Source organism: Meriones unguiculatus, chromosome 3, assembly GCF_030254825.1.
Source record: "Meriones unguiculatus strain TT.TT164.6M chromosome 3, Bangor_MerUng_6.1, whole genome shotgun sequence".
Classification (NCBI taxonomy): domain Eukaryota; kingdom Metazoa; phylum Chordata; class Mammalia; order Rodentia; family Muridae; genus Meriones; species Meriones unguiculatus.
In genome coordinates, this window is record NC_083351.1 from 116,169,952 (window position 1) to 116,195,359 (window position 25,408).

At 35.4% G+C, this 25,408-nt stretch overlaps 1 protein-coding gene across 1 annotated transcript in view; it reads right to left on the reverse strand.

Annotated features, from left to right (window-relative positions):
• The window catches only part of Cdh9 (cadherin 9), a 230,450-nt gene that overhangs the window by 160,230 nt on the left and 44,812 nt on the right, over positions 1 to 25,408 (reverse strand). Inside the window, exon 4 of the mRNA XM_060380433.1 lies at positions 21,058 to 21,643. The gene's annotated coding sequence lies outside the window, so the exon portion shown is untranslated. The remainder of the gene's footprint in view (positions 1 to 21,057; positions 21,644 to 25,408) is intronic.

Consider the following 25,408-nt stretch of genomic DNA (forward strand, 5'->3'; position numbering starts at 1 on the left):
GACACTCCAATTGTTATGTTTCCTCAAGATAACACACTAAAGCAGAGGGCATGGCACTTGTGTGTATTAGGTTAGCTTATCTTTCACACTCATGTTTTTATTATCCCCAAAACACACCAGATAAGACAGGGTCGAGAACACCAACCTCTTCCCATTTTACCCGATGAGTCTGTTTTGAGAAATGCCTGGGAGTGATTATTTTATTTCACTCATAACATAAACTAATGTAATAAAAACCAGAGAAATGAAAAAAAAGCCAATAGACAAAGTCTTGAATAGGAGATAACACAACAAGTGTTATCTGCTATAAGTTGCTGAGTCATTGATTACTCGCTGGACATTAAAATTACTTTGTTAAATGAAGCTAATATTAATACTTATTATCAAAACAAATTTTGAGATTTCAGGAAAAATTTAACATGTCTTTCAGTAAATTTCTGTGTATCATTCAATGTGCTAACATTTTTTTTATTTATTGGTTTGTGTGTTTGTATGTTTCAATTTATTTACTTTGTATTCCAGCAGTAGGCTCCTCCATCTCCTCCTATTCCTACCCACTGTCCCTTTTCTTCTCTCATGCCCTTTCCTTACTCCACTGATAAGGGAGGACCTCCTCCCCTTCTATCTGACCCTAGCTTATCAAGTCTTATCAGGGCTGGCTGCATCATCTTACTCTGTGGCCTGGCAAGGCTGCAACCCTCATGGTGAGGGGATCAAAGAGCTGGCCTCTGAGTTCATGTCAGAGACAGCCCTTACTAGGGAAACCACTTGGAAACTTAGCAGGGCTTTTAGGTCTTCTCCATGCATGGTCCTTGGTTAAAGTATAGGTCTCTGTAGGCCCATCTAGGCCCAGGTTTTTGGCTCTGTTGGTGTCCTGATATTTTTAAAGATAAAACTGACAATATTGCAACAATTTTATAGCTCTAGAAAGTTATAATAAGCTCAGTCAAATAAGTTTACATATTGAAGTAATTATTATCAAAAAATATTTAAAATAAGTGCTGAAAATTACATCATTTTAGGTGAATGATTTGAATTTTTTACCAGGTTAGGATACCACTGAGATAATAATTCAATAATTTTTTACTTTATGCTCTAACCAGAGAATCCAAAGTCATATTGGTTTTAAGAAACAATAGTGGGGTGGGAGCTGGAGAGATGTCTCAGTGGTTAAAAGCACTGACTGTTTTTCCAGAGGACCCAGGTTCAAGTCCCAGGACTCATATGAGAGTTCAAAACCATCTGTAACTCCATCCTGACACAGATATAAATGCATGCAAAACACCAATGCACATAAAAATGAAATAAGTAATTAAAAAAGAAAGAAATTTCTGATATCTGGAAGTCACAATAAATAACATATCTGGATGTCAGTGTGTATCAATGTGGGAACCTTCATCTCAGTAAGGTCTTCTTCATGTTAGGTAAGTTAGTTTAGGGCACAGTATTAGGTGTTTTCTGGTATTTTGGAATCTCTATTTTTCTTGTTTAATTTACTTTTTCCTTGAAGATAGATGTTAGGTTAAAGAACAGATTTAGAGTTTAGGATATATCTATTCAAATATTGAAATTATTTTGAAATTAAACGATTTTTAAGAAATACTGATTCTTTCTGTCGGGTTTACAATAAAGAAATTAAGCAGCAGAATGGGGTTAGGAAGATGCTTCTGCTGGGATTTTATACCCTTACCCTGGCTCTCTTTAATGAACTTTAGTGGAGTTGTAGTCCTCCCTTCACAATTCAGGAACCTATTAGTGAACCTACATTCACTCTCAAAAACAACAGGAAAGCTTTGTGTTAATCAGGTCCTTCTATTAGAAATGGAAGGGCATTATCTATACAGTTCTCTCAGTAATGGTTTCAAAGACAGCCCGTCCAATAACACTGGTGAATTAAATGGAAGTCCTTTGTTCATTTGAATGAGTAATGATTTTCCAGTGTTTCATGTGTATATAGTTATGAATTAAAATAATTCTATATGAATATACAGATTCATATTGATAAGTTATTGTTAATCACACAATCTGTTTTAAAGAGCCCTTTATTCACTGTTGGTGGTTTAGAATCAGAATCATTTCAAGCTATCTTTCATGGTTTTAAGGACCAAATATATCTGGGCACAGGGTCTTTTCTGAGACTGACATTCAACCAAGGACCATGTATGGATATAACCTAGAACCTCCACTCAGATGTAGCCTGTGGTAGCTCAGTAACCAATTGGTTTCCCAAAGTGAGGGGAACAAGGACTATTTCTAAAAGGAACTCAATGACTGGCTCTTTGGCCTCCCCACCCCCAAAGGGAGGAGCAGTCCTGTTAGGCCACAGAGGAGGGCTTTGCAGCCAGTCCTGAAGATACCTGATAAAACAGGATCAGATGAATGGGGAGGAGGTCCCCCCCATCAGTGGACTTGGAAAGGGGCACGGTGGAGATGAGGGAGGGAGGGAGGGACTGGGAGGGAATGAGGGATCGGGACACGGCTGGGATACAGAGTTAATAAAATGTAACTGATAAAAAAATAAAAAAAAAATAAAATAAAAAAAAGAAAACAAAACAAAACAAAACAAAAAAAAAAGATGAGGCAATTAAATGAAAGCCATGTTTCTTCTTGCTCTAATAATCCCTGAATTAATGAATCTTTCTGCTTAAAATTGTTCTTCTAATGCAGAAATAATACTTATAGGACTGACTTCATTTTTTTTTAATTTTGATTGCATGTATCATTAAAAAGCATTGTAATGTGAGTCTATTCTATTCAACCCAGAAAAATAAATATTTTTGTGTATTTTCAGTTAGGCTTCAGAAAGTAATATGGATGGTTTTTGTGTGTGTGTGTGTGTTCTCTGTCTTTGAAAACCATTATAAGCAACATTTTCTCAAATTTTCAAATGTGTTTTCATGATTGTTCCTGTTCCAAATATCCATAATAACAGTGTTCTTCAGAAGCCTGCATTATTTCTGAGCACACACTACCATACCAAATGAAATCTTAGCATGAACTCTCAGTTATTAGGGGAAATTATTAATTTTAATTTTCTTACATAGTATAACAATCTAGAACAGTGGTGTTCAAGCTTCCTAATGTTAGTCTTTAATGCAGGTCTCCATATTCTGTTGATTCCCAATGATAAAATTATTTTCATTGTTACTTCATAACTGCAACTTTGCTGCTGGTATGAATTGTAATGTAAAAATATCTGTGTTTTTCAATGGTCTTATCCAACCCTTGTGAACGATCATTTGACCCCCACCCACAAAGGGTTCATAATATAGGTTGAGAGCCTCTGGATTAGGTAATGACAACTTCTAAAAAAACATACAGAATATTTCTTATTACATTTTTTAAAAGAATAATAGTTAATCAAAGATAGCATTAGAAACTTTACAGTATTTTAATATAGTGTTAATAACTACTCTTAAGTGTTTTTGGTAGCTATTATTATTACTAGTTGCTTTTTGTGTTAGCATGATCAATGACATGGTATAGAATCATAGTTACATACATATTTTATCATCAGATACTAAGAAATGGAAAGTTAAAATAACTGAAAGTACAGTGGAAGCAAGAGGTGTGGTCAGTTTCTGATTTAGCATCTCATCTCTTTACTCCTAAAGTAAATATCTAAGCACAAACAATATGATGGCAAATTCATTTGACTTGGGGCATGGGAAATTGAAAATTAGGAGTTATAAATTTTGTATCCCATCTAAATCAGAACTACCTTTTCATGTCCAATGTCATGTTAGAATCATTTGGCAGTTAAAGAAAAGCATTTGCTTATAAAATAACTTAGCAAGAAAAACTTTAAACAAAAAAGAAAACCATTTTTTATTTTTTTGTAGAAAATATATCAATGATGGTGTTAAATAAATAAATTGGGTATCATTTTAATTATACTTTCTAATATTTTAGAAAAGTAATCTTAAGCTTATATTAGAGCCAAACTTTGGACAGAGTGTAGGAAACCTTATGGAGGCAGAGGGAGATAGAAAGACCTGGAAGAGACAGGAACTCCACAAAGAGATCAGGAGAACAACAGAGCCTAAAAACCTGGACCCAGGGAGTCCAGCAGAGACCTATACTCCACTGAAGGTCCCTGCATGGAGAGGACCTGGAAACCGTGTTCAGAGTAAGTCCATAGACTGCTCAGTTTCTAAATGGATTCCCTAGTAAAGGGTACAGAGGATGTCTCTGACATGAACTCTGTGGCTGGCTCTTTGATCACATCCTCTTGGGGGGTGCAGCCTTGCCAGGCCACAGAGGATTGATGCAGCCAGGCTTGATGAGACCTGATAGGCTAGGGTCAGATAGAAGGGGAGGAAGTACTGCCCTATCAGGGAAAGGGCATAGGGCAGGGAGGGAGGGTGGGACTGGGAAGAGATGAGAAAGGGGGCTACAGCACAAATAAAAAGTGAATAAATTGTAATAAATAAATAAATGAAATTAAAAATAAACAATGATAAAAAAGTGCAGAAAACATAAGCAAGTAAAAAAGAGAGTTCTAAACATGTGAGAAGACAGAGTAAGCTATTCCAACCAAGGACTATGCATGGAGATAACCTAAGACCCCTGCACAGATGTAGCCTATGGCAGTTCAGTATCCAAGTGGATTCCATTGTAATAGGAACAGGGACTGTCTCTGACATGAACTGATTGGCCTGGTCTTTAATTACCTCCCCTTGAGGGGGAAGCACATTACCAGGCCACAGAAGAAGGCAATGCAACCACTCCTGATGAGACCTAATTGACTAGGATCAGAAGGAAGGAAAAGAAGACCTCTCCTATCAGTGGACTTGGGGAGGGGCTGGCATGGAGAGGGTAGAGGAAGAGAGGGATTGATTGGGATGGGAGGAGGGAGGGAACCACGGGGGGGATACAAAGGGAATAAAGTGTAATTAATAATGAAAAAAATTAAAAAAAGAAGACAGAGTAAATAAATTGTAATAAAGAAATAAATAGATAGGTAGATATATATATATATTTTTAAAGAATACATGCTCTTCTCTGGGTTGAAAGCGGCTGACCCTGAGTGCAGTGCTTAGCCTCGCATCCTGAGTGTAACATTTTAGCTTTTTATGGTAGCCAACCATGCTTGGGGAGACTGTCCTGCTTCAATGGCTGTAAAGGCCTGAATGATCATGGCTGCATTATGCTGTTGTGAGACTCTAATCTTGCATATACACCACAGGCAAACCAAGGAGACCAACACCAGAAGGCCTGCTAAGGCTCCCATGCCTCCCCATTCCTTCAGATGATTCATGGCTGCAGCAATCCATGATGATAATCCTGTGGCTAGTCCTGTGTCCACTCTGGTAGAATTTACCGTGATAATGGCCACTCTCAGCTGCTCCATCATAGTACCAAATTCTCCAGTCCAATTACCAGGTCCCGCCTCTGAGAAAAAGGTATCAGACGGGTCTGATGCTCTTTGGGTGGATGACAGCTAAATGAACATCGGTACAAAGTCCCAATTTATTTCTAATATCAGAGATCAGACCTCTACTCTTGCCTGATGCGACTAAAACAAACAGGGGGAACTGCAGAGAACTGCGAAATGACGCGCCTTAAAGATGGAGCTGGTTTACACCTTCCACCTTCCCGATGGTGAGTGCTCTCTGTCACAAACAACTCCATATTTGGCTAAAGCTGAGAATCTGGCTTGCTTCTGTGTATGTGGACCTATCTGCATTGCCCACGTGGCACGCCTGGGTTGGCTACCCAGAGGCTATTTAAGCTGTGGGCTGGCTTTCCCCAGGGTCAGAAGATTGTTCAAGGTTCCTGAATAAACTGCCTTGAGAAAAAAATAAAATAAAATAATAAAAAAAGAATACAAACTGGGAAAAAGTCTGTAAATCACTACCATAGGAAACAACTTCTTGAACAGAACCCCAACAGCACAGGCTCTGATATCAACAATTAATAAATGAGCTCTCATGAAACTGAGAAGTTTCTGTAAGTCAAAGGACATTGTCAATAGAACAAAATGGCAGCCAACAAATTGGGAAAAGATCTTCACCAACCTGACATCAGACAGAGGGTTGCTATCTAAAATATACAAAGAACCTAAGATATTAAACTCCAACAAATCTAATAATCCAATTTAAAATGAGGTACAAAGCTAAACTGAGAATTCACAATAGAAGAATATTGAAATGCTCATTGTTCTTAGCCATCACATAAATGCAAATCAAAATGACCCTAAGATTTCATCTTACACTGGGCAGAATGGCTACAATCAAAACTTCAAGTGACAACACATGCTGTAGAGGATGTGGAAAAGGGGGAACTCTCCTCCATTGCTGGTGGGAATGCAAACTTGTACAACCTCTCTGGAAATCAATCTGTTGCTTTCTCAGAAAATTGGGAATATTTCTACCTCAAGTCTCAGCTATACCATTTCTTGGCAAATGCCTAAAACATGCTCCACCATACAAGGACATTTACCCAACTATGCTCATAGTGCCTTTATTCATAAAAACTAGAAACTGGAAACAACGTAGATGTAACTCAAGGAAAAATGGATACAGTGCTAATGGTATATTTACACAAGTGGAATACTAGTCAGCTATTACAAAGAAATAATGAAAATACAGATACATGAATGGAATTAGAAAAAAAACAGGGTGAGATAAAAGGGAAGGAGGTCCTCCCCAATCAGTGGACTTGAAAAGGGGCAAGGAGGAGGTAAGAGAGGGAGGGAGGGATTACAAGGGAATGGGGGAGCAGGATACAGCTGGGATACAGAGTTAATAAAATGTAACTAATAATAAAAAATAAAAATAAAATAAAAAAGAAAGAAAAGATAATTCTAAGTGAAGTAACCCAGACCCAGAAAGATGCACATGGTATGTAATCATTTGTAGCTGATACTAGACATATAGTACAGTATAATCATACTACAATCTACAGACCCAAAGAATCTAAGTTACAAGGAGGGCCTAAGAGAGGGTGCCTAAATACCATTCAGAAGGAGAAATAGAACAAACAGCAGAAGTGGATAAAGAGAGAGAACTGGGCAGGAGATAGAACGGGAAGGGAAACAAAGGTAGGAATCAGATGTGAGGAGAATGGTTGTGGGAGGTGAGAGGGCTGGCTTCAAGAAGGGAAACTGAGGAGGGACATCTCTTTGTCAAGCTGGAGGCTTGCTACAGGGTAGGCTCCTGTGAGGATATGGGTGTGATTCTAGCTAAGACTCCTAATATGGGGTACATGAAGGCTGAAGTGACCACTTCCTAGCCAGGCAGGACTAGTGGAAGGAGGGGATCAATAACCTACCCACAAAACCTGTGGACCAAAAATACCCTATCTATAGGAAGTATATGGATAATGAGGGAACACAGAGGGAAAATCCAAACAATAATTGGCTCAACCTGAGAGCTACCCCACAGGCGAGATCCAGCCACTGTCCCATACTTTCAGACAGGATTCTAACCTGACTGTCATCTGGGAAGCTCCAACCAACACCAGATAAAGACAGAGGCTGGGACTTGCCGCCAAGCATGGTTCGAACTCTGGGTATCGTGTAGAAGTGTTGGGGGAAAGATGGAAGGAATTGAAGAAGACAGGAGCTTCATAAGAAAGCCAACAGAGACAACTAACACAGTCCCATGGGGGCTTACAGAGACTGAGACACATCAACCGGGGACATGCATGATCTGGACCTAGGTCCCTTGCATATATGTAGCCAATGGGAAGTTTGGTCTTCCTATGGGGCAACTGGCTGTTTCTATCATGGACTCTATTGCCTGGTTTTGGATCATTTGGCCCTGGCAGTGCTGTCTTGTCAGGCCTCAGGGGATGAAGGTAAACGAAGTTCTGCTGTGTCTTGGGGAAGGTTAATAAGGGGTTCCCTTTTCTGGGGGAAAAGGGAAAGAAGAAAGGGGAGGAAGGGGAAGTGGAGATCTGGAAGGAGGTCAGGGAAAGGTCAACCACAGGGTGTAAAGTTAAAAAAAAAGTAAAATTTAAAAAAATGGCAAAAATATAAAAAACAAACATGATGCTAGAAGCTGGGATGAGAATGAATATTCTCTGAAAGCAGATCATGCAAAGGAAAGAATAGCTGCAGTTATGTACTTTAATTTTTTTTATGAAAACTACAAGAATTATTCAACTCATACTCCAAGTGAAAAAAGACACAGATTTGAAGGGGAATTTTCAGAGGGAAACATTTGAGGGAATTCTAGGAAAGCAAATCTTTTATTCCTTTGTGCTTTGGAAAAAGTCACATATTTTCCAGCATGCAGTTCGTAGAGGATAAATCTTTTACTGAATTTTGTATTTTAAAGAATGCTGAGATTTCCTGTTTGTTTGTTTGTTTGATACAGGGTTTCTCAGCATAGCCTTGGCTATCCTGTACTTCCTTTATAAACCAGGCTGCCTTTCAACTCCCAGAGATCTGCCTGCCTCTGCATTCAGGAGTTCTGGGATTCCAGGCCTGCCCCTAGAAGCCTGGCTTAAGAGTTCCTGTGTGTTTGCATTATACATAAGGATCTAGAGATAGACACAGACATACAAAGACACTTTAGTCCTCAGGTTGTTGCCTCATCTTCCCTTAACTGAAACGAGCCTTTTGTATGAAGGCAGGAATAAACGAGGACCTAATTGTAGAATTGCAGTTTATCTTTTCACATATTTTAATATCTGTGGAAACACCCATTTCTGAATGAATAACATTTAGTAAAGTTCTCACATTGTATTCACAAAAGATGAACATTTCAGTTGAGCTACTTATTGGAGGAAAGGATATTAAAGGCATTAACAAATTATTTTTATAAAGTACACCAGCATGCACTCAGGCTGAATAAGTATTAAACACTAATACTTCTTTATAAATTTACATTGTATTGTAATTTGAGCACTTCATTTTAAGAAATTTGTCATTGTACATTTTACAAAATTTAGGAATAATCATCCTAATAATATTACTTGCAAATTTTACATTTAAGGTAATTTTATTGAAGATTATATGTGCATAACAGTAACTCTACCTTTTTTTAAAAAGATAAGAAAAAGTAAGCTGTTTTGGAAACAAACCACCATTATAGAAACCCTTTTTACTTTCAGGTCAAGAATGCCATTTATTTTTAGTCATAAAAACACTCAAAAAATTAAATAGTAAAATTATAAAAATTAAAAAAGAGTTAGATATCTGATATTAACCTTTATGAAATGAGAAACTGATATTTTCTGCTATTGATTTAAAAGACATTGTAAGTTCACCTGCATCTCTAAGACCCAAGAACCCCTGCCCAGATGTAGTCCATAGACAGCTCAGTCTTTATGTGGGTTCCATAGTAAGAGGAGAAGAGATAGTCTCTGATATGAACTCCTTGATGATTTCTCTCTAGTGGGGTGACCTGGCCAGCCCACAAATGAAGAGGATCCAGGTATTCCTGATGGGACCTAATAGGCTAGGGTCAGTAAGGAAGGAAGGAGGACTTCCCCAATCAGTGGACTAGGGGAGAGGGAATGGGGAGGAAGAGAGAGGGAGAGTGGGACCAAGTGGAGATGAGGGAGGGGGCCACAACCAGGATACAATGTGAATAAATTATAAATAATAATAATAATAGCAACAAGTATCACAAAAAAAAAAAGAAAAAATGCAGAGTTGTGAAGCCCAGTGCAAGCGGCTGAATGAACAATAAAATTCTCTCACCCATAGCTTAGGGATCATTCATTGAAGAAAAGGAAGCAGAAAGATTCTAAGAGCCAGAAGCTCAGAGTGTTTGTTGTGAGATTGTGTCTCCTAGGAATGTCAGAAGCTATACTCATTAAGAAGATTGTATAAATGTGAACTGATTAGGAATAACAACAGACATGTTAATTTGGGTGAGGGAGAGCTCTGGAGGACTGGACTTTACAGGAAGAACCGCAGGCAACTAATGTTGAGAATGGGAGAAATAGACTTCATACTGGAAGAACACACCAACTGGCTATCAAGTAATAAATGGTCATCCTAGAAACATACATAACTCTAAACAAGCTCAGCAGGTTGTATTTACACACACATGTAATATAAAATACATTATATAATAATACACAATAATGAGAAGTGAAGCCATGGACTTGAAAAGGAGAAACTGAACACTACATGGGAAACTTCTGGAGTGAGGAAAAAGAAACGGGAATAGACATTACTAAATTATAATCTCAAAGTTTTAAAGAAGTAATCAAAAATAAGAATCACTGTATGACTACATAAAATGAGTCAATGTTTTTTTCGAAAGAAGAAAATTGTTCAAGAAGTAACAATATGGGGAAAATAGCATATGACAGAGTTATTTCTCTCAAAACTTGGAACATGTAGTCTGTAAATGTCTAGTAAACATCTTAACTTTTCTATGTACCTCTTTTTGGAATTAGTGAATTATAGTACAATAGAGTATTCAAAGAACTTTAAAGCTAGTTTTTAACAGGAATTTAAATATTTCGTGGTCTTTGTTTCAAAATAATATTACTTAATTTTATGGACAGTACAGAATGAGAAAACACTTTGAGAAAAGCAAGCATAAGGAAGAGCTAAGCAATGTGAGAGAAACCTTTAACTCAGATATGAATACACGGCTACCATAAGTTTACTTGTTTACCTGAGACCTAAGCCTGAATGTGTCTGTTACATATAGCCCTCTTCTAACAATGTACCTAGAAATTTCTTAGCAACTTAATACTCCACTTGAACTGAGTTTTTTGCACACCTTCCTCTGAACAATGTTAACAACTTTTCTTTCAGTTAAGGACCATCAATTTGTATAGTGGATACTCAAACAAATTCCAAAATATATAAGAGCTTGAGGGTGGTCCTACAGATCGTACATAAAAAGGTTTCATACACATGCAAAATAATGAAAACAGTCTGACCAATCATGCCTACATGAAATTAGACATACATATGAATAAACTAGAAGCATTACAGGAAGGGATGTGCTCAGCAAAGAAATGTTTCTAACTTGTCCATCAACACAGACACACACCCAAGTAAAATCCCCAGTATACCAGCACTCTCCAACACCCTTTAAAGAAAGTACCTAACATTATTCAGGGTATGAATATCCACACTCACATGGCCACTTTCAATCTTGTCATATATTTTTCTGATCTATACTATCACCTTACTCAGGCTGAGACCCTGACCACCAGTGACAATTTCGTAGTAACCTGAATGGTGGGGTGAGCTATAAAAACCTGACTAAATGCATAACTGAACTGATATAGAATATTTATAAAGCGGAGGAAATACTCACCTGACAAAATTTGTCTTTAGTGAATTTAATGCTATCGGGTGGGCACATGATGCTATTATCTATGTTCCAAACTATAGAATCCAAAAGCAGCCGTAGTTTATGCTTGCTTGTTTTTATGTGTACGTGCACACATATACACACACAGGAGTGGGGCAGGAGAATTTTATCACCATCGGTAGTTGAAAGGAATGCCTGAAAAACGACAATGTTTGTAACAGTGGCCTCTACAGTCACCATCACCACAGGACTGCAGATGTTACTACTTCCCTGCACTGCTCTGCTTTTGTTACAGCTGGGTTTACCGAGGAGTGATTCCAAATATGAGCAAGTAAATTAACCAACCATCATACAGACAAAGTGATAGGAATAATATACAATTCATGTAACAATTGCTCAGGTTTCCAAAAAAAGGAAAATGAACTGCTAATGCAGGATCCTAGTAAGCTTACACACAATATCATAGGTTTACCGTAGGAGTACTTCCTCCACATGGGCAAACATTCAGACAGACTGACTTCCTTCAACAGAACACTAGAACATGATGAATGAGGAGGGTTATTCTTTTTTTTAATCTTATTTTTTATTTTTTATTAATTACAGTTTATTCACTTTGTATCCCCCCATAAGCCCCTCCCTCCTCCCCTTCCAGCCCCACCTTCCCTTCCCCTTCTTCTAGCTTACCCCTCCCAAGTCCACTGATAGGGGAGGGAGGAAGGTTATTCTTAACCTGAAGAATAGAATTAATGAAGTATGTTGCTCTTGAGGCCAAGAACCAATATAAAAACATGTCGGAAAGTAATTTTCCCCAAACCACCTCCCTTAAAAGCATTAAGTTTTTAAGAGTGGCTTTATTTTTTTTTAATTATTATCATTAGTTCCTGGTTTTTCTATTTTGCTTTAAAATTTCCAGTCCAAAGGTTGCAGTTTTCTGTATGGGATGTTTTTCCTGCACTTGTTCTTATCACCAGAAATGCCACTCTGTTCTGCAATCCCTTATCAAGTCCTCTGGCTTTGGTAACACTCACCTCCCTCGCTAGCCCTATTCCTGTCAGAGAGTGAAAGCAGGGGAGGTAGAGAGAGCAAAGGAGTTTCTAAATTTGGTGGTGGACCATATTGACAAAATCACATTAGTTCCCGGCATGTAATGAATTCTCATGTTGGAAATGGCACTTCCTGTTACCCATTGAATCATCTCCCAGAATGAAAGCCAACTTAAAGTATAAATGCTTACCTTTAAATGCACAGTGTCTTTGAAGTGGAAGTAAAGAGGGTGGGAATAATGATAATGGGAAGGTTGCAGCACAGTAGGTATAAATGGAAAACAGCCGCATTGTTACCCTTGGTGGATGAATGAAAACCCGAGGAGACAAAACACTGGGAGGAAGAAGTCATATTGCAATGCACAAGACAATATGTAACTATGAACTTACTAATGTGCTATTTGATATATCTTATGGGTGTGTGCTCTGAAACAAATGGTAACACGTACAATATAAAAAAAAAAAACTACTATCATCCATGCTTTTTATATTATTTGTTAAACTGCTTAAGATTATATCTGGGGAAAAATAAAACTTTCCTCATTAAATGAGTAAAGATCATTTTTTTATTTTTTATTTTTTTATCAGTTACATTTTATTAACTCTGTATCCCAGCCGTGTCCCAATCCCTCATTCCCTCCCAGTCTCTCCCTCCCTCCCTCATCTCCACAGTGCCCCTTTCCAAGTCCACTGATAGGGGGGATATAGGTATGTAGGTGGAAAGATAAATGATAGATAAAAATAGAAGTTTAATTTTACAGTACTATTTCTCAAGTCAGTTTTCTCAACTATGTTTTAAGGTGCAAAATATCACTCAAACATCAGTAGGGGGTATATCTCTCCAAAACCATTAAGTGAAAATAATTTTCAACTTAGGGTAGGATTTCCTTAAACTCCATGTAACTATTTTATTATACTTTTCCGATTTTTTTAAAACAAATTTGTAAAGTCAATGGAAGATAATCCAAGACATAAATTTATGACATAACATGCTGTTGCTCTCTGAAGGGTTCTGACTAAAAGGAATGTAATCCTAGATTTAAAAGTCAATGCTCTGGATCCGGGTATACATGAAAAGTGTGTAGGCCATCTGTGACTGTGACGTAGCATCTCTGATTGCTGGCTCACGCTGGACAGAAGTCCGTTGTCTGTGTAAGTATCAGTTAAATTTGAATCTTTCCATCAATTTTTTTTTAATTCACTGTGGAAACATGCCTCTTCTTTGCTTTTAATCATTTTTCTTTGTACATTTCAATTTTCATTCTCAAATATGTATATTTGGAGACTCTAAGTAAATTTTTGACATGCAACAACTTCAAAAAATAAAACAAAATAAGAAGCAAGGTTACCCATAAACTTCTCGAATCACATGGCTCTTCCAATACTATAACCTTCTTATTCAAATAAAAGTACATTACTTATCTGGTATATGAAACCCATTTTAATAGATGGTATGAAATCATAATAGTGAGTTTAAAATATATCACTTATATTTGGATATCTAATCTCTAGATATAAATTTAGGCATAATATTGCTGATTAAAAAAACCTTCATTCCATAAATATATAAACATATATTTGTAACAAATATATAAACATATATCTGTTACTCTGCAGCTAGAATGCAATTTTTCTTCAATGAATCACACAGAATAACACATGAATATTTATAAGGAACACTTCTTTCACTATTCGCATCTTATAGAACTCATTACAAAGTAAAGTGATACTGATTTGAAAATATAGCTCTCTTCATTGTCAAAATTTACAGCACATATCTGAATCCAGAATAAAGTAGCACAAAATAGATGAATACTCTTTATAAATAAATATCTACATAACTATGTTAGGAGATTCTTATTTATCTACATAACTATGTTAGGAGGTTCTTATTTAGTTCCTGAAATTGTGCTTACTGTCAAAAATACACAAATCTGAATATTTTAAACTATAGTTGTATGAGAAAAGAAGACAAACTCAAAACCGTGTTTAATAAGCTATTCAGAGCTGGATGTGTGTGCTAAAATACCACAACACTTTAAAAAGTTTACTTTAAAAAGAAACACAGAAAGACAGAATGGCAGAAAGGGAGACAAAACTATTTAAATTTACCAATTTTGAGACATGTGAACAGGATTGAGAAACAAAAATTACTAATCTCTCCTCAGATAGTTAATTTATTTTTATTCCAATATGAGCTCCGTCAATAGTATTTTATAATATAATAAACTGTAATTGTCTAGAAATTATAGTGATAATTTTTCTTGGCTATTTTATTAGTTATTTTGAATTTATGACCAGATAAGACACAGAATTTTTAATATTTTCAAAATTATTTATTTATTTATTATTACAATTCATTCACTTTGTATCCTAGCTGTATGTAGCCTCTTCCATGTCTCCTCCCAGTCCCAGCCTCCCTCCCGCTCCATCCCCTATGCTCTTCACCTAGTCCTTTGATAGAGGAGACCCTCTTCCTCTTCTATCTGACCCTAGCCTATCAGGTCTCCTAAGGACTGGCTGCATCATCTTCCTCTGTGGTTTGGCAAGGCTGTCCCTCCAAGAGGGAGGTGATTAAAGAGCCTGCAACTCAGTTCATGTCAGAGAGACAGCCCCTGCTCCCCTTATAGGGAGCCTAGATAGAGGCTGAGCTGCCATGGGTTACATCTGAGCAGGGGGTTGTTGTACTTCTCCATGCATCGGCTTTGGTTGGGGCATTGGTCTCTGCAGGGCCTTCTCGCCCAGACTTTTTGGTTCTGATGATTTTCTTGTAGAACTTCTGTCCTCTCCAGGTCTTTGTATCTCCTCATTTTCCATAACATTCCCTGCACTCTGCCTAAAGTTTACTATGAGTCTCAGCATCTGCTTTGATACTCTGCTGCTTAGAGACTTTCAGAGGCCCTCTGTGGTAGGCTCCTTTCCGGTTCCCTGTCTTCTCCCACTTCTGAGAAAGACCCTAGGGAAGATGTTTAATCTGCATTTTTTAAATATTTGTACAATAATTTTAAAATAAAAATAAATATGATCTTAAGAATATTATCAATACCCTGTATTAAGATAAAATAATATCAAGTGCCTATTAAGATGACCCTGAAATAGATAAAGTGGTCAAACAATTAATTTGAAACTCTGGATGTAATATCAAGGCTTTATACTGACAAATGCAAAATTATTAAGTTAGCGTTTGCTAAGCCTCTAAGGTTATATAAATAGGGTTTCTCATTTCATTATAATCTCTATTTTATGTAATAGTTTTCCCACCCACAATATGTGTGGGCAAAGGTATTATATACTGTACTGTCCTCAAGAATCTTGAAGATAAAATGGAAACAATTATTTCTAGGCACAGCTTTTCAAATAGTCCAATGCATGCTAAATTATCTAAATCTAAACATACAGAATAATTCAGTTTAAACTTGAAAAAATAAAAAAATATTCTAATTTAGTTTTCTCATTCTATATGATATCTTACCTGTAACCACCAGATACAAAAGGTGACTTGTATTTCACCATTAAAACAAGTAAAGTTTATAAATTAACTTTTATGAACACATAGGAATAATTGTGGTATTTTCCTCAATCTTTTGTAATTTGGATCCATACAAACATGCTCATATAATCAAGTAGAAATATGTGCAAATATATGTTTAAATGAAAACACAGCTGAAAGTACAAGTAATCATTTGAAGACATAAATATTTTACTGTTTACTTCGAATTTGATGGTTTATCTATCTTTTAAAATAAAAATTTGATGTATGTGAAGTCCTGTAGATTGCACAGAGCAATGTTCACACATAGATGTGAATATTTGATAAACCTCTTCTAGCAATTACATAAAATTCTTCCCTATCCAGGTTGTGTAGGATGTACACATATCTGATAAATGGTTCTAGAAACATGATATGCCTCAAAGAATGATAATGACTAGTATTGCACTTTTACAAATGTAGTATATGTTTTTTCATTACTTTGTATCATTTGAGGAAAGTATATGGGAAGTATATTGAGCTACAGGGTATGTGTGTGTGTGCATATCTGTGTGTGTTTATAGGTCAGAGGGCAATTTTAATGAGTAGCAATGTATGGGTTCTGAATGTCAAAATCAGGTAAGTTCCTCTGAAGAATGAGGCAGCTCTACATTTCTCCTTAGACCAAAGAAATGAATGACTCTTGTTCATTTGCTTAGACAACATGTAACATCATGTTACATGTAGTGGCTCTCTTCTTGATAGAATGCCTTCCTGAGACCATTGCTTCATTATTAGTGTGACTCTCCTTTGATACTGTCAAAATATGAAGAAAGTTTGGAAGTTTCTGTATTGGAAAATTTGGCAATAATATAGAGAATGTTATTGGTACTTCATATTCTCCTATACATAATACCAGACATAGCTCCTTCTTCAAGTGTAGATAAGAGCATATTAAACTTTTAAACTGAAACTTCAAATTACAACTGTGGGCACCTAGTATTTATATTAAAATTTATAACATATATTTCAATCAAAAATATAAAAAATGAGATTAAGTCACTTATGATCTTTCTAATTACAGAACCTATCCCCAAACACGATAAGACACTTAAACCCATTTATGAAACTCTTTTGAAGTTCTGTAAATATAAAGACCAATAACTTTATTCTCATTGAGACAAATAGAAGAAATAAGAGAATGAATTCAAGTGACCAATGCCCATTTTGCTAAATTAATAAAATATAAATGATAGCTTTGAATATTACTCAAGTATTGGGCTCTCCTATTCTCCATCTTCTTTCCTGAGAAATTTTAAAAAAATGAAAATAAACACACATAAACACACGCACACACACACACTAAAAATAAGGGCAACTAAAAATAAGAATAACATTTCTATTGTTGGTTCTTACACAGTAACATCAGTTTTCACAAAACAAGCCCTTTAACCCTATATGTGTTGTCTATACACATATGTGCAATGCTAATTGGATTTAATGGCTAATCAAACAAACAAACAAACAAACAAAATTACATAAGTTGGGAAGAGAACAAGTGGGATGCTATAGGTGATTAGAAGTTGGAAATAGGGCACATATAATTATATTACATTATATATATATGAAATTCTTAAGAATAAGCATAACATTATAATAAAAGTCCATGTTAGGATGTTTACATGGGGGGAAGAGGTATTTTGTAATAGTGCTCCTATAAAATGTCTTAGTCTGGCTCCAGAGAATACATGCATTCCAGCACTTTGCATTTGTAAAACGGCTAAAAGACCATCTCACAGAGTGCTACATTTAGGAATAAGCACATTAGGGTGGTAGATATGCAGTGGAAATGTTTTACAGTGAAAGGAGGCGTTCCTCCCTCTGACTTCCTTGGCATACTTTAGTGATGAGCATAATGGTTCCAGGAAGAGAACTAAAGGAACTGTTAAAGACAAATCTGTGTCATGATGGTCAAAACCACAAATGAGATCCTGCATTCCATTTGTTATCTCTCTATCTGATCTATCATTGCATATCTATTACCCATCTGTTTATTTATCATATTTCTAATCTTCAGCATCTACATAACATCTGCTTCATGTAAGTGACAATATCTACTGTCAATATACCATCCTTATAATCTCTAGCATCAATCAACCTCTGCCATCATTTTTTCTACTTACCTACCTACATATCTGTATCTATCCATCTTTTTAATCAAATTTTTATCATTAACAGATTTTTAAAGATAGCATTGCCATTTCTCATAAGTAATGGAACACTTTTATATATGTTCTTAACCCGATGCTCTTAAATCTTTTTTTTTTCTGGATACAATTAAAATATCAATTCTCGATCTGAAGCTCTAAACATTTATAAAAAACTTCAAATGAAGACAGCGTTATTTTTTTTTCAGCATCTTGGGATCTAGTTAAGAGACAAACCGCTTTCTCAACAAATATGAAATACACAGAAGGGGAGCAATGTTTTAATCTTTGATAATATCTCATGGTCTACATTAAATTTGTTCCTATTTATAAACTTAAATTTAAAGGAAAGTTAATTTCAAGCCTTATTCTTTTGATATTTTTAGTCTTATGCCAAATACTTTACTTTCTTTAGGATTCTAAGCTTCAAGTATCTTTATTCAGTAGAAAATGCACAAGAAGCCAAGTATGGAGTTATTCATAATATCTCACCACACTTAGTTTACCACACAGTTAATATTCTAAAGGAATTATGACAAAAGGTAGATATGTAAAAACATTAATGTGGAAGTATAAATATTCAAAATTGTCAACATTTTTAAAAGAATCATATTTTTCAAATACAAATTTAATTCTGTAATATGTTTCAGTGTGCATTTAAGTGAAGAGAAAAATTTATGCCAACAGATCAAACTAACAGTCAGTTGCATTGAAACATCTATTTTAAAGTCAGATGATAACCAAGCAACGCTGCTCACTTTCACGGAAGATAAGTGATCGCCAACATTTGCTGATGACACACTTGCGTGTATTCTTCAAATTAACTTTGATTTCAATTGATTCTTTCTTGCAAGTATTGAAATTTTCATGTTACTCAGATAACTTTTTTTACATAATTTTAAGCACTTGCCAAAAACTTGTGGTTGACTCCCCTCATATATTCTAGAACCATTGTAGAAAATAATGTCTGCCGCATAGAATCGCAAAGGAAAGGTTAACATACAGGCAAAAACATTAAAATAACTCTTCTCACCTGTCAAGTCTATGGAAAGGATATAGTATTGAATAAGCTGTGCATGCAAAGGAACAGAAGAAATGCAAAGTGACTGCCTCCATGCAAGGAGATATTCAGAAAAAGTTCTGATTTATTCACAATTTATCAAGTCATGCAAAGCAACACATCATTTATAAACATAATTTTAAAGTAACTTGAATTATGATACTGGTATTAAAAGCTATCACAATAAATTATTATTACAATTATGCATACACACACAATAATGGTGACCCAATTATATAAACCAGTTCAGACAGCTAAATAGTATGATGCTAGACAACATCTTTCATCTTATAAAATTATACTACATTACTATTGCCTTATTAAAATTATTGTATCTGTTACATTGCCATTAGGTTCATTACTTTTAAACTATTACCATCTGGTTTCTCTAAAATCTTACTTCATTCACTATTGTTAGATTAGTTTGCTTATAACTTATACTTTAAATTTTCCCTCCTTTGAGAGTGTATAAATATATAAGATATTGTTTAACATTTAATTTTCTCTATTAAATGAATATAATATGTACTCTCCACTACAGAAAACTTCAGTCCATCTGATGATAAATTTGGTGACAAAATACAAACACATGCTGCTTATTTCTATCCAAGTTTTTGGTGATATGTGATGGAGCAGCCTGCTATTTGATCTTCCTTATCTTTAATAATATCTGTTAAAACTGTCATTCACTATTTTCAGAAACATATAGATACATTCCTCACTTGACACAGCTTTGCCTAGGCAATAGATCACTTTGAGAATCTGAAAATGTGATTCATCTTTTACCAAATTAAGAACATTGAAGAGAGATGATTATATTGATTTTATCTAAATCACAAATGAGCCAAATGAAAATTCTCTCTTACACCACAAAAATTACCACTTTTATTTGATATTATAAAAATCATATTTTCAGACTATGTAATTTGGGCATAGTATGGAAAAGATGCTTGGAAATCTCTTGTGTTTTTAACATAACATAACATATGAAATGATAACAAATCTCCAGAAAAGACCAAGTTTTCACAAGTCTGTAATTCTATTATTTTCACCAAAATATCAATCAGACAAATTATTACATACTTGTTTTTCAAAGATGATAACTTTCATTATACCATTTTAATATATAATGGTCTCTGAGAACTTTATCCAATTTAAAGTGATGAAATTCTACATCATTCTGGAGACATTATAAACAACATTGTAAAACACAAAAATCAAGGCTATTTTTGAGATCGTGGTACTTACAAGAAATTGCTTAATGTGAATAGTGATATTGATTCAACAATGGAAAGGCAGAACAAAAAAATACTCCAGTAAATCAATACATTTTCTTATCATTTCAAACTTACAAATGCCAAATTTTACCTTTGGCAGACTATCTCATTTTCATTAAGTTTTGGCATTATTTTATTGTTCAATTACAGCCAACAGGTATGTACATTTAGAATGCTTCTATTAATGAGAACCACATACATTTGCTGAAATGTCTATGATCAAATAAAATTTTTACGTTAATCTAAACACATGAAAGATAATTCAAATCTCTATCTCATTTCTTCTATCTACAAAACATTTCACATTAAGAATAACGGTGCTTTTACATTTTCACCATTCTGACTCAAAGTAGTTAACAAAAGTTATGAGAAAAACTAGAGGACCATTTCAAATTCATATAAATAAGAGTATAAATGTTCACATTAAAAAAATGGAATTCAAAGCTAAGACAATGAACTAATACAGGTTGAACTTTGGTTTTATTTTTAAAATAGTAATTCGAAAGCAAATTTAAGGTCCTCAAAAATAGCTTGATGGGTATGAAGAATTTTAAAACCTCAAAAGATAATAAAGCAGTCCACAGTTTCACCCTGAGCTTTTAATCTTTATTTTCAAATTTTATAAAACATTACCTGCCACCGAACATTGTAAGAGAACAGAGCAGCCCCCCAAAATATACTTGAGAGGAGAAAATCAGTATCTGTAATACATTATAAGCAAAAACTGCCACGCTTGTGTTTTCCAGTGAATAAATAATCCTTACCTTGTTTAGCAAAGGAACTGAGTTAGCCTCACTCAGCAGGGTTGACTTGATTCTGTGGTTGCTTCCCTCTCATTCCTTCTCTTCTCTTTTCATAGTGTCTTCCCAGCGGAATCTTCATGCATCTCACTGTGCTCCTCTTTCAGCACCACTTTTAACTCAGACAGGCAGGAATCGGAAACCAAAGGAACTCTCTGATTGGCTTCCATTCCGCGTTTCTGATTAATAAGAAACGTCCCTCATATAAGAAGATATTGCAGCTGATGGCGCTGCAGGGCTCCGGGTTTAAGGACGGGCTGTGCAGACCCCTCTGGCCAGAGCGATTTGCAAGTGAATAAAGTGGGAGGGATGAGGGAGGATTTGCCAAAGACCCTTATAGGAGAAAATAACCCAGTGTTTTTAGGCTCGGTTAATCAGCTCTCTTTAATCTGTTTGCAGTTGGGAGAGAAAAGGTCACAGCACGTCTGTAACCCATAAATCATCTGCGGAATATGTATATCACGTGGAGCTCGCTGCTGTTCAAGGATTCTGCGAGTACTCCTTGCACAATGCCCTGCTCCCCACTTCAAGGCAATGCCAAATTCAAAGTCTAGTAAACGAAAAGGAAAGAACCCTGAATACATTCATCATCAATAACCATGAAATTTCATCAGTATATTTAGCTTATTACATAAATCAGCTTTCAAGAAAAAGGTAATTTTAAAATGTCTAAAAATTGGAGTTGTGGCATGTTCGTTTTCTGTAAAGGGAACAATTTCACATCTTTTGAATTTTCTAGAGCACTCATTGTTTTGCTTAAATACACAGTTGAGAGTGTTTGTACTCCCTGGGTAATGTTCAAAAATATTAGTGATCCTCGCCTCCTCACAAAACAACGTGAGCCCTCTGCCGAGCTCCCTGAGGTGTGCTGCTGGACTCTGAAAGAAGGAAAACCGTCGCATCCAAGTAGACCTGTTTCAGAAGGGAAGTCTCTTTATTACCTCTGGAATTGGCACAATAAGAACAATATTGATGAATAGATAAATCCTTCTGAAAAGAACTTTAGTAATAGTCGGATGAAATGCACAGTGGGAGTCTGGATCACTTTATCATAGCTTGTTAAGTCACAGTAAGTAAATAGCTTAAGCGCCAAAAAAAATATCAATATCCTACTCAATGCTTCAAAGAAAAACAGATAAAAGAAAAAAAAATCTAGTAGTAGTAGTAAAAAAGTAAAAAAAAAGTTAATCTAGTAAAAAAGTAGCAAAGTTTATCTCATCAATGGAGGGTAGATTATGAAGTCACCTATTTATGACTTGCACCTTATGAAAATGTATGTCTGAAAAACTCACGCAAAGTATTGGAAAAGAGTGACTCAACATGTTTCTGGTAAACTGTCCCACCATGAATGTGCAGTGGAGAGACTACAATGAGCATACAGAAGTCAGGCAAGAAGGAAAATTTAGCATCTTTTTTTTTGTATGAAAATAAAAGCAGATATAAAAAGAAAAGAAAAGAATAAAATGAACAGATTTCTGGAGTGTGATATCTAGGTGTTTAGGACAGCTTAATGAATTCTTTATGGACATTGCCTATTTTCTGGAGGGAAAAAAATGTAAAATTCAGGAGTTCCTTCAGAAATACTTCCAACAGTCTACATGTTACTTTAAATAAAATTGCATTTTAAAGAGAATACTTTGCTAATAGGAAGATAAACTATTGTATGTAAGTTGAGAAAAATGAAGTAAAAAGAATATTTTATCACGGTTTACAGTAAACATTCACAGGTAAAAGCTTTAAATCCCTTATGTTACGCACTTTTAACTCCCTGCTGAAACATTGCTGTAAGGAAAAGACTATTTTGCGGAAAATCTACAATGCAACAGAGTATTCTGTAACCTAATTTCAAGCTATTTTTACTAATCCTAGAAAATATAGGAAGAAAGCAGGTTTGAAAAAAAAATAGCTGCCTCAGGAGTCTTCTGGCCTCACTCTTACTGGGAATGCTTTGATAAAAGAATATAACTTGGAATTATCCAAGCACACACAAAAGAGGTATCAAATCCATAACTACTTGTGTGTTTCAAATGTAATTAGCAGCCTATATCACATTAAGGAGACATGAGCAAACATTTACTTATTGCAGTCAGGGCACAAAACAATGAAAGAGCTCTGTTGAAGTCTAGTTTGGAATACTAATATGTTTTAGTAGGGTTGCTGCATGGGCAAGCTATGGACAGCTATGCCACTGAAGAAGAAAAAATCTCTTAGAAATGGTGAAATATCTATTTAGGTTTAAAAAGTGCTGTGAAATCGTAAGGTACTTCTCTAAGATCTCTAAATTCAGTGTAAGTCTTGGTGTGAGGGAAGGACCCATCAGTACTTTCTTCCTTTAACTGTCTGCTAATCCTTAAATAGGGATGATGCTTAATAAGCCTTTTCCCAGTTCCTAACATGTTAATTTACTGGGCCAAGTCTTATGAAATTGTTCTTTAGTTAATCATGGCTGTAAAAGTTCAAGAGAAATGACCATATCATGTCCAAAGGGTAACATTGCCCAGAATCTTGTCCAGCATGTATGAAACTTTCTTTTTTTTCTTTTCTTTCTCATTTAAATTATTGAAGATTAAATAAATACCAGAGTTTGTAAGCACCAAGCAAGAATACTGCATCTAAGCTAAGCCACAGCTCAAGACTAACTTTTAATGCTTTACAAAAAGAATAAGAATGCAAATATGTTTGCATAGAAGTGTCATTTACATCATTATTTGTTTTTCTTTTTTTCTTAATTTTTATTTAATTTCACATTAATTAGATGTTTATTGGGCAGTCATTACAGTATTTGATTGTGAAGTCCCTGGTTTCCCAAAAATATAAACAAACAAATAAGAAAAAGAAAAAAATAAACAACAACAACAGCCATGTAGTCATTACTGATCCAAATGGCACACAAAACCCTTTGCATTTTCTTCTGCATACCCTAACTCAGTTACTTTTCCCTTCACTTCTGCATTCTTTAAAGTATAATCAAAAGTGAAACACTCACAAACATGCTTTGGATATGATCAGGTTTGCCAGACCCCAACAGGAAGTTTGCACTTAACAGAATCAGGATGAGAATTTTCCATGTTACCTAAGTAAATTTAGTTACCTAAGTAAATTGTTTCTTACTGTCACCTTCATAAATAAATGTTTAAAAATTTTGTTCTTTGTCTTCCATCATTTTATTTATTGAAAGTAGATTCTTTTTGCATAAAATATGTCCTTTTTATAATGTTCTTTCCCTTTACTACTCCCAGTTCCTTCCCAATTTCCCTACCCTTTGGATCTGCTCCCTTTTTCTCTCATTTGACTTGATATGCTGGTGTCAGTTAGTAGTGGAGGAGGGCTTCTCCTTTCTGAGAACTAGGGAAGAGGGAAAGGGAGGGAAGAAGGAAGGAAGGGACCATCATGAGATGAGGGATGGGGCTATGATCAGAATGTACAATGAATACATTAATTTTTTTAAAAAAATTAGTGTGCTTATCCTATATTAATTTTGTTTTTTAAAGGGGAACAGGGACTGCCTCTGACATGAACTCAGTGGCTGGCTCTTTGGTCACCTCTCCCTGATCACCAGGCCACAGAGGAAGACAATGTAGACAGTCCTGATGAGACCTGATAAGCTTGGATCAGAGGAAAGGGGAGGAGGACTTCCCTTATAAGTAGATGAGGGAGGAACATAGGAGGAGAAGAGGGAGGTAGGGCAAGATTGGGATGGGACAAAGGAGGGGGCTACATAAAGCTGGGATACAAAGTAAATAAATTGTAATAAACTTAAAAATAAATAAATAAAAAGGAAAAAAATAAAACAAAAGTTAAAATAATTAAATAAAAAATGAGAAGAGGAGGAAAAAGAAAGGAAAGAACAGCCTTCTAATGAATTATAGCCAAATATGGTAATATATATTATATATATAAATATATATATAATATATTGCTAATTTATATATATAAATATATAAATAATATATAAATAATAAATTTATAATTTATATATAAATATTATATATATATAAATATATATAAATTAATATGTTATCTAGTTATCAAGAAAGGTTTCCACCAGCAGGCGCATGGAGGGGGGAGAATGCAAGAGACCCACAACCAGACATCAAGCAGAGAGAGAGTCTCCAACAAATCCCTCCCCTCAGAGCTCAGGCAATCCCAGGTAAGAGGAGGCAGAAAGATTCTAAGAGTCAGAGAGAATGGAGGACACCAGAAGAACAGGGGCCTCTGAATCAACTAAGCAAAGCCCACAGGACACCAAAGCAGTAAGCACAGGGCCTACAGAGTCTGCAGCAGGTCTGCTGTGCATATATTATAGCTATTAGCA